Raw genomic sequence first — 15,282 nt, 5'->3', positions numbered from 1 at the left:
CCGAAGAATACACACTTAATTTAATTCCGTCCTTAATTCCTCGAAGTATAGCTTAAACCCTAGAGGTGGAAGACCGCATCCCTTTCTAATCCCTGCTTACTGTTCCCTCTTGGTGCTGGCAAATGCTGTATATCACTAGTGTTTTGCTACAGCTTACGGCTATTTCTCTGAGACTTTGCAACATATTGCTGTATTTCACACTGTCCAACTCTGTTTCTAGGTAAACAGATTCTATATACGTGTCTTCATGTTTCTTCAGCCCAGCTTTCATTATCAAGCGCAACGTCAGGAATACCTCCATGATGCTTTCTCTCTCTCTCTCTCTCTCTCTCTCTCTCTCTCTGTCTCTCTGTCTTTCTATCTCCCATCTTTCTCAGTGGATTATTTATCGTCTGTCATACCAAAAACGTCGGTTCCTACCCTGTTTAACGCCCTTCAGTTTTCATGGACCCAAGCCGCCAATTCCCACAAAGCTCTACCGGCACAAATGCTGGCTCCCGCTGAACGTATAGACGCAACCGATACGTTGAACAACGGGATTACTGCGCACCCAAGAGCTCCCGCCGCGGTTATAATTTTGTCCGTTCTGTTTTGCCTGCCGCAGACCGAACGCTACCTGTCCAGCGATATAGAGCTACGTTGCAAGTTACACAAAATGTGATAAGCAGAATACTGCTCCAGTAACACACCCCGGGGAATTAAAAGATCAGAGCGAAGAAATAAAAACTTTGATACCGTCATTCTGTCAGAGACAGAAAATAACCTGGACGAGTAACTGAATGAAACAGACAGTATGTTGACAGCAGGATAAAACAAGATTAATGGAAAAGAGTCTAATTAAATTATGTGATGCTGATAGAATTAGATTAGAACATGTACGCGGTCTTTTTTATTTATGTAGCAAAATAATTGGTGATAAACGACAGTTATAACTGGAAAGAGCAAGAAAATCGTTACTAAATATAGATGAGATTTGTTAAAATCTAATATAAAGTGTTAGGAAGTGTTCTATGGAGATACGAAGGGTGATCAATAATCACTGAGACTGTTTCATTCCTGAGGCTTAACTGATAATATCAATTCTATAATACGAATATCTGAAAAACAACGGGTTTTTATGTACAGAGTCCATAGGCAACAGCACTCTAAAAACTGGTTCAAATGGCTCTGAGCACTATGGGACTTAACATCTGAGGTCATCAGTCTGCTAGAACTGAGAACTACTTAAACCTAACTAACGTTAGATCAATCACATCCATGCCCGAGGCCGGATTCGAACCTGCGACCGTAGCGATCGCGCGGTTCCCGACTGAAGCGCCTAGAACCGCTCGGCCACTCCATCCGGTGCCAGCACTCTAGTATTGCTAGGTTGGTACTAATTCTCTGTTTTATGGACGCTCTTAGCATTTCGCATACAAAACAATGGAGAAGGTGCACGGCGCAATGAAATTCTGAGTTCATTTAGACCATACAGCTACTGAAACATACGAGAAGGTGTAGCGAGCGTACGTTGAAGATGCACCACCACCTGCTACAGTGTTTAGGTGTTTCAAGGACGAGAAAGCAGGGCGACTTGTCTGTCTTAAGTAAGGTGAGCACGCTGTTTCGACTTCTAATGTGACTGAAGTCAACATCAATACAGTAGCTGTGACTGGCCGTGAGGATCAGCTATTAACATTACGCAACCTCCGTAATGCTTGCGTGTTGTCCGAACCAATTGATATCAAATCTATCAGCCCGCGTCTGAGTTGCTTTGAAGTTTTCCTGTCATCCAACCTGGAGCGGATCCCAAACGCTGTAACAGGCTCAAGAATAAATCTCATTGGCCCCCAAAATGTGGCCACCTTTACAGATCCACATCTACATGGATACTCTGCAAATTACATTTAAGTGCCTGGCAGAGGGTTCATCGAACCACCTTCACAGTTCTCTATTATTCCAATCTCGTATAGCGCGCGAAAGATATGAACACCTATGTTTTTCCGTACCAGCTCTGATTTCCCTTATTTTATCGTGGTCATCGTTCCTCCCTATGTGGGTTGGTGTCAACAAAATATTTTTACTATCGGAGGAGAAAGTTCTTGATTGGAATTTTGTGAGAAGATTGCGTCGTAGCGAAAAATGCCTTTCTTTTAGTGATGTCCAGCCCAAAAACTGTATCATTTCTGTCACACTCTATCCCATATTTCGCGATAATACAAAACATACTGGCTTTCTTTCAACCCTCTCGATATACTCCGTCAGGCCTGTCAGGTAAGGATCCCACACCGCGCAGCAGTATTCTAAAGGAAGACGGACAAGCGTAGTGTAGGCAGTCTCCTTAGTAGGTCTGTTACATTTTCTAAGTGTTTTTCCAATAAAACGCAGTGTTTGGTTAGCCTTCCCCACAAAATATTCTGTGTGTTCCTTCCAATTTAAGTTGTTCGTAATTATAATACGTAGGTATTTAGTTGAATTTAAGGCTTTTAGATTCGACTGATTTTTCGTGTAACCGAAGTTTTAGCGAGTTCCTTTTAGCACTCACGTGGATGACCTCACACTTTTTGTTATTTAGGGTCAACTGCCACTTTTTACACCATTCAGATATCTTTTCTAAATCGTTTTGCAGTTCGTTTTTCAAGCAACCGAAGACGGCTGCTCAGATTGTCTCCCAAATCGTTTATATAGACAAGGAACAGCAAAGGTCCTATAAGCCTACCTTGGGGAACGCCAGAAATCACTTCTGGTTCATTCGATGACTTTCCGTCAATTACTACGAACTGTGACCTATCTGGCAGGAAATCACAAATCCAGTCACATAACTGAAACGATATTCCATAAGCACGAAATTTTACTAAGAGACGCTTGTGCGTGTCAAAAGCCTTCCGGAAATCCAGAAATACTGAATCGATCTGAAATCCCTTGTCAATAGCACTAAACACTTCATGAACCACAATTTCCCAAAATTCCCAGTAAGTCGAAGTCGACCTTGTGCTTTCCTGCCACAGTACTCAAATGCTCGTCCCATTTCATATCGCTTTACGAAGGTACGCCCTTATATTTAAGTGTCAAGAAGGATACTACTAATGGTGTATCGCAGCGTTACAGGATGTTTTCCTACTTGGTCGCATCAATTTGCTTTTGTCTACGTTTGGAGCTAGCTATCACCCAAGAAGAAATTTGGTCTAACTCATCTTGTACCCTCCTAATGTGACTCATCTTCGACATCTCTCCGTACACCGCAGTATCATCTGCAAACAGTCGCTGACTGTTACGTACCCTGTCGTCGAGGTAACTAATGTTTGTAGAAAGTAATATCGCTGCTATTAAACTTCAGTGCACCTTATTATTAAAAACAGTGCACTTGGATAATTTATGACAAAAAGACAAATAAATAACTAACGTAATAGGCAAGTCTGTCTCGGATATGACATACTATACTCATTGGAAAAAGTAGATTATGGCAGCAATCACGAGATTGAACAAATAAACATTTGCTGTGTTGGGATGAGAGTCTGGACTGATGACCACTGCACAAATAATACCAAGTGAATTGAATCCGCTATGCGTTAATGAGGTTGATGATTGGCGAAAGCTTAAATGAAATGCAACTACAAATGGAAAGTACATAGATAACTGCACTGAGCCAAACCAGTGAATATTGAATTAAGCACCAGTTTACTTTTGTTCTACAATATTACTTTTATTGTTAATCGGTTTTCGGAATACAAGGCCATCTTCAGACATTTACTGAGTATTATCACCAAAGAAGTTACAATGTTTGCAAACAACATTGGAAGAGAAGTAACACGTCTAGACTGAAGTAGAAACATACAGTAAGTAACATCTTTGACAGTGTGGTGGTAATGCAATGAAAAAGTAAAAATTGAACAGTTCGTAAATAACGATGGAGTAGACAGGAAAATCCTTAACACAAAATAGGAATAGCATGCCCACATGACAGTTTCTATTAATAAACAAAACTAACAGAATAAAATAAAATTAGTACTAGACAAGGCTACATCAGGAGGACTAAAACATGGAGAGTGATCACCAAACCAATTAAAAGAATAGAAAATCATCAATTTAACTACAGAATACATAAGGAACTTAAGCAATATCAATAAGATAAATAGAAATAAATAAATTCAGGAAAATGGAGGCTGTTTGAGAGAACCTTGGTATGGCAGTTTTGGTCAGTATCAGGAGTATTGGCCAAAAGGGAAGATCGAGACGTTAGCTTCAGGGATAGCCGTCTGTAAAAAGCGGAAATTGAGGAATTGTTCTGTGCTGTGTAGTAGAAAGAAATTACTATAAGACATTTCACATGTACTAATGCTAAATCCAAGCCACAGGAACAACACTGTAGGACTTTTATTGCAGCACCCATGTACCTACTACAGTCGATGATGCTTACAGGTAACACACTGCATTTTGAAACAAGTTATGGAAAATTATCCATAAAATTATCCACCTGCCCATACATATCAAATTTTAGTAACTTAATACCTCTTCTTCACAATACTTCTATGTACGCTAAATGAAGGGTGAACAAATGTGAAACGGGAACCGGCCAGGAACCTCATACAATCCGACGTTTCCTTCTGGTCAGCTAAGGCGATTCCTACGATGCTTCTGGCTGCACCACAGGGGAGCCGCAGTCTGTCTGCCCTTGTGAAAATTACAGTGGCTTTAGCCCTGACCAGAACAGTATGCCAGGGTTATACGTTCAGAAGGAATCCAATATTAAATCAAAGTAATATTATACAAGTCAAGATGTTAGTACTACAGGAAACACACATGTTAATAAATTTTAAAAGACACGTACAACAAGAAATATTCAAGAAGGTTTTGATTATATCCTGAATTAAGTCAAAACGCTAAATAAAAGATCAAACGGCGGCCAGGGACTCTCCTGCCTCGTACCACTCACTATTCTGATATCAACTACTCGTCATTACTCTTGCCGGACGGAGTGGCCGTGTGGTTCTAGGGGCTACAGTCTGGAACCGAGCAGCCGCTACGGTCGCAGGTTCGAATCCTGCCTCGGTCATGGATGTGAGTGATGTCCTTAGGTTAATTAGGTTTAAGTACTAAGTTCTACGGGACTGATGTCCTCAGAAGTTAAGTCACATAGTGCTCAGAGCCATTTGAACCGTTTGAACCGTTACTCTTGTCTTTCTTATTTTTACTTCCAACCCATATTCTGTACTCTCTAAACTGTTCATTCCATTCAACGTGACCTGTGATTCGTCTTCACGAAGGGTAGCATTTATCAGCGATCATATTTATCGTTTCATCTTCAATTTTAATTTGACTGTTAATCTTTCTGTAATTTCTGTCACAGCATCTCTATGTGTAGCTCGAACGATTCGTGCGAAAGATTGCTTCAGTGTCTTACTAACTCGAACACTTAGTTCTTAGTCTTCCAATCTTGGTTCTCCTATGTATCGTATATTACCCACCTCTCCCAGTAGCTCACTCCTATCTTTCACTCAAACTGATCATCATCTAAGGGATCCTGGATATTTTTTTTTTCAATTTTCCTGTGTATTATACTTATCAACAAATTCCATGTACGAGCTGTTAAGCTGATTGTGCATATTTATCGCATTTATGAGCACTTGCCATCTTCAGATGAATGACATATTTTCCGGAAGTCTGGTCGTATTCACCTGTCTTCATCTTGAATAGCCAATCGGTTGCCGTTTCCCCCAACGATTTTGGAAATGCGGATGGAATGTTATCCATAGACTTCTGGTAAACATTTTTGGAATACAGTGATAACTAAAATTCAGTCTTGATCACAACACTTCTTGACACATACGTGCTGTGATCCAGACTGAACTTTAGTTATAATATGTTATCTATCCCTTCGACCTTATATGATCTCAAATCTTCCAAAGTTCTTTTAAAATTTTTGATTCTAATACAGTACCCGCTCTCTCTTCCATATCAGTTTCAATTTATTCTTGCACCACATCATCGGACAGAGATCTTTGATGTACTCTTCCCACCTATTCGCTCTCTCCGTGGATTCCTAGAGCACTCTTAATGCTTCTGACCTTTCTTTTAATTTCAACAAAGTTGGCCTTGACTTCCCTATTCTGCGTCAGTCCTTCCAACGATTACACCTTTTTCGATTTCTTCACACGTTTGTTGCTTCTCCACCAACAACAAAATAGTCCACTTCGCCTCTAATGCTGGTGGAACCACCTGTCGTAAAAATCTGGTGCTCAGTTCTAAGCGGTGTCCACATTCTTTTGATAGTGTATAAAATACCTACACTTTCAAACAAAATCGCTTAGCGTTTACACGATAGAGTTGATTTTGCGTCCTCCTACTGGCAGGTTTGTCAAAAATTAGAAGTGCTTACTGCGTGTTAATTAGCTAGTTATTAATGTAGTGCCCTGGCTGCGCCATCGTAATTTCAGTATCTGAAATTGAACTACTACTGCACCAGTGCACAGTCACGTTTTTGGAGAAGTATCAGGGAAAGCTGTAGTCCGAGACACGCACAATGTTATACTAAAGGGTGAGTACTAAGCTGGGTAGCTTGGTGCTGAGAGAGTGGCTGAGTGGACAGGTTCACATAACATTTGTGGGATGTCAGAAAGTCGATAGAGTGTTGGTTTGTACATCGAGGTTTCAAAGTACAGGGGACAGCGATATGTACACATACAGATGGCGGCACAATCGCGTACACAAGGTGTAACAGGGAAATACATAGGCGGAACTGTCATTTGTACTCAGGAGAATTGTGTGAAAAGATTTCTGCCGTGATTACGGCTGCTCGATCGGAATTAACAGACTTTGAACGAGGTATAGTAGTTCGAGCTAGAGACATGGGACACTCCATTGCGAAAATCGTTAAGGATTTCATTATTCCGTCATCGAAAATGTTACGAGTGTGTGGGGACTGCCAGATTTCAGGCTTTACTTCTCACCATGGAAAACCCCCTGGCTGACGGTCTTCACTTAACGACCGAGAGCAGCAGCATTTGTATTCAGTGCATTGTGAAATGACTGCGGCAATCAGTGTGAGACGCACGACGAACTTATTCGATAGGACAGTGCGGTGAATTTTGGAGTTACTGGGCTATGGTAGCGGACAATCGATGCGAGTTCCTTTGCTGACAGTACTACATCACCTGCTGGCCTCTCCTTTGATCGTGGCCATATGGGATGTGCCTAGACGACTGGAGAAATGTGACCTCGTCACGCGAGTCCAGATTTCAGTTGGTAACAGCTGATGGTGGGGTTCCGTGTCGAGCAGACTGCACGAACCAAGGGCCTAAGACGCTGTGGAAGATGGTGGTGACTCCGTAATGGTGTGGGTTGCGTTTTCAGGGACTGTTGACCGCCAATGGTTATGTTCGGCTATTGGGAGACCATTTACAGCTATTCATGGTCTTCCTGTTCCCAAACAACGATGGAATTTTTTTGGAGAACAGGCTGCCATTTCAGGTGGCCACAGTTGTTCGCGACTCGTTTGAAGAGGTCTGGACAGTTCGAGAGAATAATTTTGTCATCCAGGTTGCCTGAAATGAATCCCATCGAACATCACTAGGACGTAATCAAGAGGTTACTTCGTGCACAAAATCCTGAAACAGTAACACGTCTGCAGCTGAATGCTATAGAGGCGGCATCGGTCAGTATTTCTGCTGAGAACTTCCAACTACTTGTTGAGTCGATACCACATCGAGCTGCCGCACTATGCCTGGCACAAGGTGATCCGACACTGTACTACACTAATGGTCATTAAAATTCCTACAACACGATGACGTGCCACACACGCGAAGTTTAACCGACAGGAAGATGTTGCTGTGATATGCAAAAGAGTAGCTTTTCAGAGGATTCACACAAGGTTGGTGCCGGTGGTGACACCACAACGTGCTGACATGTGGAAAGTTTCCAACCGATTTCTCATACTCAAACAGCAGTTGATCGGCGTTGCCTGGTGAAACGTTGTTGTGATGCCTCGTGTAAGGAGGAGAAATGCGTAGCGTCACGACGTTTCTCGGATTGTAGCCTATTGCGATTGTGGTTTATCGTATCGCGACATTTCTGCTCGCGTTGGTCGAGATCCAATGACTGTTAGCAGAATATGGAATCAATGGGTTCAGGAGGGTAATACGGAACGCCGTGCTGGATCCCAACGGTCTCGTATCACTAGCAGTCGAGATGACAGGCATCTTATCCGCATGGCTGGAACGGATCGTGCAGACCCGTCTCGATCCCAGAGTCAACACATGGGGACGTTTGCAAGACAACAACCACCTGCACGAACAGTTCGACGACGTTTGCAGCAGTATGGAGTATCAGCTCGGAGACCATGGCTGCGGTTACCCTTGACGCAGCATCACAGACAGGAGGGTCTGCGAAGGTGTACCCAACGACGAACTTGGGTGCACGAATGGCAAAACGTCAGTTTTTCGGATGAATCCAGGTTCTGTTTACAGCATCACGATGGTCACATCCGTGTTTGTCGACATCGCGGTGAACGCACATAGGAAGCGTGTATTCGTCATCGCCATACTGGCGTATCACCCGGCGTGATGGTAGGGGTTGCCATTGGTTACATGTCTCGGTCACCTCTTTTTCGCATTGACGGCACTTTGGACAGTGAACGTTACATTTCAGATGTGTTACGACCCGTGACTCTACCCTTCATTTGATCCCTGCGAAACCCTACATTTCGGCAGGATAATGAGCGACCGCGTGTTGCAGGTCCTGTACGGGCCCTTCTGGATACAGAAAATGCTCCTGCCCTGGCGAGCACATTCTCCAGATCTCTCACCAACTGAAAACGTCAGGTCAGTGGTGGCCTAGCAACTGGCTCGTCACAATACACCAGTCACTACTCTTGATGAACTGTGGTATCGTGTTGAAGCTGCATGGGCAGCTGTACCTGTACACGCCATCCAAGCTCTGTTTGACTCAATGCCCAGGCGTATCAAGGCCGTTATTACGGCCAGAGGTACTGATATCTCAGGATCTATGCACACAAATAGCGTGAAAATGTCGATTCTAGTATATCTGTCCAATGAATACCCGTTTATCAAGTGAATTTCTCTTTTGTGTAGCAATTTTAATGGCCAGTAGTGTAGTATGATTGCGACGACCTCAATGCAGGCTAACATGCACATAAGTCGTGGGTGGTTGAGTGGACAGAGAGAGACGGAGTACATTAAAGGTAGGGAGGATACTTGGGGCACACAGGGAAAGTGTGAGTTGGGGTGTGGGTGAAGGTGGAGAGTTAGAGAAATCTCTACAGGCTGGTTTTCTCAGGGCCAGACCTCCACGCGAGCCCAGCTCAGCTGCAGCAGCAACACGGGACCGGTACGTGGCTAGGTGGCAGGAGGTGAACGTACGCCGCACAGCGGACTGGGCTCTCATTACGCGACGACGTGGCCTTTGTGTAGTGACTGTTTGCGCGTCTGGCCGCCGACGCCGCCGCCGACGCCGCCACAACATTTGCACGCAGCGCGCCGCCACGCCCAGCTGCCGGCAGCCTCCCGCGACGTGGCGCTGCGATCGATGCCCGCCTCCACCGCCCCCATGGACGGTTCCCTTTAATAAATTGCCGGCTAGCGGAAAACTGTTCGTCCCTGTGTCTGCCGGCTGTGTTCTCTCTGCTCCCCTCCCCGCCCCATTCTACCTCACACTCCCTACACAGCCCTTCTAAGCGGTTATAACTGTACCGGATGCCTTTCACTTTTACTCTTGTTTACTGCTTTCCCCCGTCTGCTTTAAGCGCACCTTGTTGTTGTTGTTGTTGTTGTTGTGTTCTTCAGTCCTGAGACTGGTTGGATGCAGCTCTCCAAGCTACTCTATCCTGTGCAAGCTTCTCCATTTCCCAGTACTTACTGCAACTCACATCCTTCTGAATCTGCTGACTGTATTCATCTCTTGGTCTCCCTCTACGATTTTTACCCTCCACGCTGCCCTCCAATGCTGAATTTGTCATCCCTTGATGGGTCAGAACGTGTCCTGCCAACCGGTCCCTTCTTCTTGTCAAGTTGTGCCACAAACTCCTCCCCAATTCTATTCAGTACCTCCTAATTAGTTATGTGATCTACCCATCTAATCTTCAGCATTCTTCTGTAGCATCACATTTCGAGAGCTTCTATTCTCTCCTTGTCCAATCTATCTATCGTCCATGTTTCACTTCCATACATGGCTACACTCCATACAAATACTTTCAGAAACGACTTCCTGACACTTAAATCTATACTCGATGTTAACAAATTTCTCTTCTTGAGAAACACTTTCCTTGCCATTGCCAGTCTACGTTTTATATCCTCTCTACTTCGACCATCATCAGTTATTTTGCTCCCCAAATAGCAAAACTCCTTAACTACTTTAAGTGTCTCATTTCCTAATCTAATTCCCTCAGTATCACCCGACTTAATTAGACTACGTTCCATTATCCTCGTTTTGCTTTTGTTGGTGTTCATCTTATATCCTCCTTTCAAGACACTGTCCATTCCGTTCAATTGCTCTTCCAGGTCCTTTGCTGTCTCTGACAGATTTACAATGTCATCGGCGAACCTCAAAGTTTTTAATTCTTCTCCATGGATTTTAATACCTACTCCTAGTTTTTTCTTTTGTTTCCTTCACTGCTTGCTCAATATACAGATTGAATAACATCGGGGAGTGGCTACAACCCTGTCTCACTAACTTCCAAATCGCTGCTTCCCTTTCATGTTCCTCGACTCTTACAACTGCCATCTGGTCTCTGTACAAATTGTAAATAGCCTTTTGCTCCCTATATTTTACCCCTGACACCTTTAGAATTTGAAAGAGAGTATTCCAGTCAACATTTTCAAAAGCTTTCTCTAAGTCTACAAATGCTAGAAACGTAGGTTTGCCTTTCCTTAATCTTTCTTCTAAGATAAGTGGTAAGGTCAGTACTGCCTCCCGTGTTCCAATATTTCTACGGAATCCAAACTGATCTTCCCCAAGGTCGGCTTCTACTAGCTGTTTTGCAGCTGTGGCTTATTAAACTGATTGTTCGGTAATTTTCCATCTGTCAACACCTGCTTTCTTTGGGATTGAAATTATTGTATTCTTCTTGAAATCTGAGGGTATTTCGCCTGTCTCATACATCCTACTCACCAGATGGTAGAGATTTGTCAGGATTGGCTCTCCCAAGGCCGTTAGTAGTTCTAATGGAATGTTATCTACTCCCGGGCCCTTGTTTCGACTCAGGTCTTTCAGTGCTCCATCATACTCTTCACGCAGTATTGTATCTCCCATTTCGTCTTCCTTTAGATTCTCTTCCATTTCCAGAACACTGTCCTGAAGTACGTCGCCCTTGTATAGACCCCCAATATACTCCTTCCACCTTTCAGGTTTCCCTTCTTTGCTTAGAACTGGGATTTCATCGGTGCTCTTGATATTCATACAAGTGGTTCTCTTTTCTACAAAGGTCTCTTTAATTTTCCTGTAGGCAGTATCTATCTTCACCTAGTGAGGTAGTAAGCCTCTACATCCTTACATTTGTTCTCTAGCCATCCCTGCTTAGTCATTTTGCACTTTGAGACGTTTGTATTCCTTTTTGCCTGCTTCATTTACTGCATATTTAAATTTTCTCTTTCATCAGTTACATTCAGTATCTCTTCTCTTACCCAAGGATTTCTACTAGCCTTCGTCTTTTTACCTACTTGATCCTCTGCTGCCTTCACTACTTTATCCTTCGGAGTTACCCATTCTTCTTCTACAGTATTTCTTTCCCCCATTTGTGACAATTATTCCCTGATGCTCTACCTGAAACTCTGTATAACCTCTGGTTTAATCAGTTTGTCCTGGTCCCATCTCCTCAATTTCCCACCGTTTTGCAGTTTCTTCAGTTTTACTCTACAGTTCATAACCAATAGATTGTGGTCAGAGTCCACATCTGCCCCTGGATATGTCTTACAATTTAATACCTGGTTCTTAAATCTCTGTCTTACCATTATATAATCTATTTGATACCTTCTAGAATTTCCAGGATTCTTCCATGTGTACAGCCTTCTTTCATGATTCTTGAACCAAGTGTTAGGTATGATTAAGTTATGCTCTGTGCAAAATTCTACCAGACGGCTTCCTCTTTCATTTCGTAGCAACAATCCATATTCACCTACTATGTTTCCTTCTCTCCCTTTTCCTACTGTCGAATTCCAGTCACCCATGACTATTAAATTTTCGTCTCCCTTCACTACCTGAATAACTTCTTTTATCTCATCATACATTTGATCAATTTCTTCATCATCTGCAGATCTAGTTGGCATGTAAACTTGTACTAATGTGTTTGGCATGGGCTTCGTATCTATCTTGGCCACAATAATACGTTCACTATGCTGTTTGTAGTAGCTTACCCGCACTCCTTTTTTTTATTCATTATTAAACCTACTCCTGCATTTCCCCTATTTGATTTTGTATTTATAACCCTGTATTTACCTGATCAAGTTCCTCCTGCCACCGAACTTCACTAATGCCCATTATATATAACTTTAACCTATCCATTTCCCGTTTCAAGTTTTCTAACCTACCTGCCCGATTAAGGGATCTGAAATTCCACGCTCCGATCCTCAGAACTCCAGTTTTCTTTCTCCTGATAACGACATCCTGCCCGATTAAGGGATCTGACATTCCACGCTCCGATCCGCAGAACTCCAGTTTTCTTTCTCCTGATAACGACATCCTCTTGAGTAGTCCCCGCCCGGAGATCCGAATGGGGGACTATTTTACCTCCGGAATATTTTAACCAAGAGGACGCCATCATCATTTAACCATACAGTGAAGCTGCATGCCCTCGGAAAAAATTACGGCTGTAGTTTCCCCTTGCTTTCAACCGTTCGCATTACCAGCACAGCAAGGCCGTTTTGGTTAGTGTTACAAGGCCAGATCAGCCAATCATCCAGACCGTTGCCCTTGCAACTACTGAAAAGGCAGCTGCCCCTCTTCAGGAATCACACGTTTGTCTGACCTCTCAACAGATACCCCTCGGTTGTGGTTGCACCTACGGTACGGCCATATGTATCGCTCAGGCACACCCCTTAGTCGATCAATAATATTGCATAGTAATATTGTTTACTACAAACCATGGGAGCTCAGTAGGTGCAGCCGAAGACCCCAAATAAGTTGGTCTTTAAATAAAAATTTTTAAAGTTAGAAACCCTTCACGCCTAGGCCGCAATTTTCCTACTGCAATTAGTGTGTAGTAACTAGTTTCGGTTGCTTTCTGCCGCCATCTTCAGATCGTTCAAAATCTAAAACTTGGGTTAGTAAGCATTGAAAAGCATCATTAGCTGTAGTCATACATGTCTTGGTAAATGCCAAAAAAATATTGTATTTGGTTCAAAAACACCAGTGAGCAATTCAGGTTCCAGACTGTAATTTCGCAGGTTGACGGTACTAACGAAGGGAAATGGCCTGTCACATTAGTCAAAGTGGCATTAAAGCTCATTATTTCCAATTGTTTACTAATACCTGTTATCGGAAAGAGATGTTCACTCGCAGCGGAGTGTGCGCTGATATGAAACTTCCCGGCAGATTGAAACTGTGTGCCGGACCGAGACTCGAACTCGGGACCTTTGCCTTTCGCGGGCGAGTGCTGTACCATCTGATCTACCCAAGCACGACTCACGCCCCGTCCTCACAGCTTTACTTCCGCCAGTACCTCGTCTCCTACTTTCCCAAAATTTTCAATACCTGTTATACCTGCTGCACTATTGGAAATAGTGGGTACATTTGATGTAACTTCAACTCATGCAGTTAGCCATTTTCCTTCGTTATTACTGTCATCCTGCGAGATTACGGTCTACATCCTGGCTTCCTCACGTTGATGTTTTTAAAATACATACTGTCATTGTCTAGGTATTTACGAATGCATGTCATTACTTGACAACAGCTAACGATGCTTTCCTATTCATCTTCATAGTTTTTTTTAGGTTTTGAACGGTATGAAAATGATACAATGTAAGCTTTCACGGCCGGTGTTCTCTTCAGTTGAAACTTCCGCGCTGAGAGGCCGTTGTCGATGTATAAAATTTCCACCTAACGTTTCGTCTCCATCTGCGGGAGACATCTTCCGAGATAGTCCGGCTACTGCCAATGAGGCTGCTGGTACTCTCGCGTTTATAGAGAGCATAGAGAGCACCACCATTCGTCACGTGATGCCGACGGTATGCCTATCTTTGGAAGGCGTCATCATTCTCGATTAAGAGTAATCGATTGCCATTCTGCTGGCGCAACGTCGACATCCATTTTTTGTCTAACTTTAAAGCTTCTTCCTTTCTATTACAATTGTTATAGTGTTTGTGAATCTCTATTGCTTCTCTATGCATGGGCGCATTATAATGGGACGTTCGTGCTAGAACGCTTGTCTCATTGAATTTAATTTCGTGGTTCCCATTTCGAAACACATGCTCAGCTACGGCCGATTTTTCAATGCGTCCTAAGCGACAGTTTCTTTTATGTTCGTCTAAGCGGGTGTTTACACTCCTTTTCGTTGTTCCAATGTATACTTGTCCACAACTGCATGGAATGTTGTATACCCCAGGTATTGCTAGGGGTTGTCGGGCGTCTTTTGCAGTTCTTAAATATTCCTTAATCTTCTTGGTGGGTCTGAAGATTGTTTCTATACCATATTTGGCCGTAACTTTCCCGACACCGTCCGTGACTTTATTAGTGAACGGTAGGAAAACATTTCAAGTAGGTGTCCTTGTTTGTCTGGACATCTGGCTTCTTTTCATCCTAGATCAATTTCCTTGCTGGTACACGGGTTTATCATGAAGGTTGACCGTGAATGATTTAGTTCATCTTGTAAGTAAGCCGGCTAGCAGATTTTGTTGATTCTGTCCTCCAAAGTTTTCATGACACCTCTTTTTTGCCTAGGATGATGGTTAGATTCCTTATGGAGATATCGATCCGTGTGAGTGTTCTTCCTATATACCTTGTGAGCCATCGTCCCACCTACCCGTTCAGTTACCGACACATCCAGGAAATTGAGTTGATTGTGGCTCTCTTTCTCCATCCTCAACTGTATCTTCGGGGTATGAATATGGTCGTAGAAAGCAATCAAAACTAGTGATTCCACTTTAACTGTAACAGGAAAATTTCAGGCTTCAAAACCTCGTAGTTCTAAGGTTTTTATCTGATAAACTACATTAACCCTCGCAATACAATCAGGGGGTGGGAGGGTAAGCATACATTGTGGCCATCTTTTGAAAATGTTGTGATCGAGTCAGTTACTTTAGATTTTAAAATTTTGAAGAGAGATGTTAGCTTTTTTTAACAAAATCTTCTGCCACATGT

The sequence above is a fragment of the Schistocerca piceifrons genome, chromosome 9 (assembly GCF_021461385.2).
Source record: "Schistocerca piceifrons isolate TAMUIC-IGC-003096 chromosome 9, iqSchPice1.1, whole genome shotgun sequence".
Lineage (NCBI taxonomy): Eukaryota > Metazoa > Arthropoda > Insecta > Orthoptera > Acrididae > Schistocerca > Schistocerca piceifrons.
The sequence above is the reverse complement of the archived record's forward strand: the minus strand, read 5'-3'. Positions refer to the sequence as shown.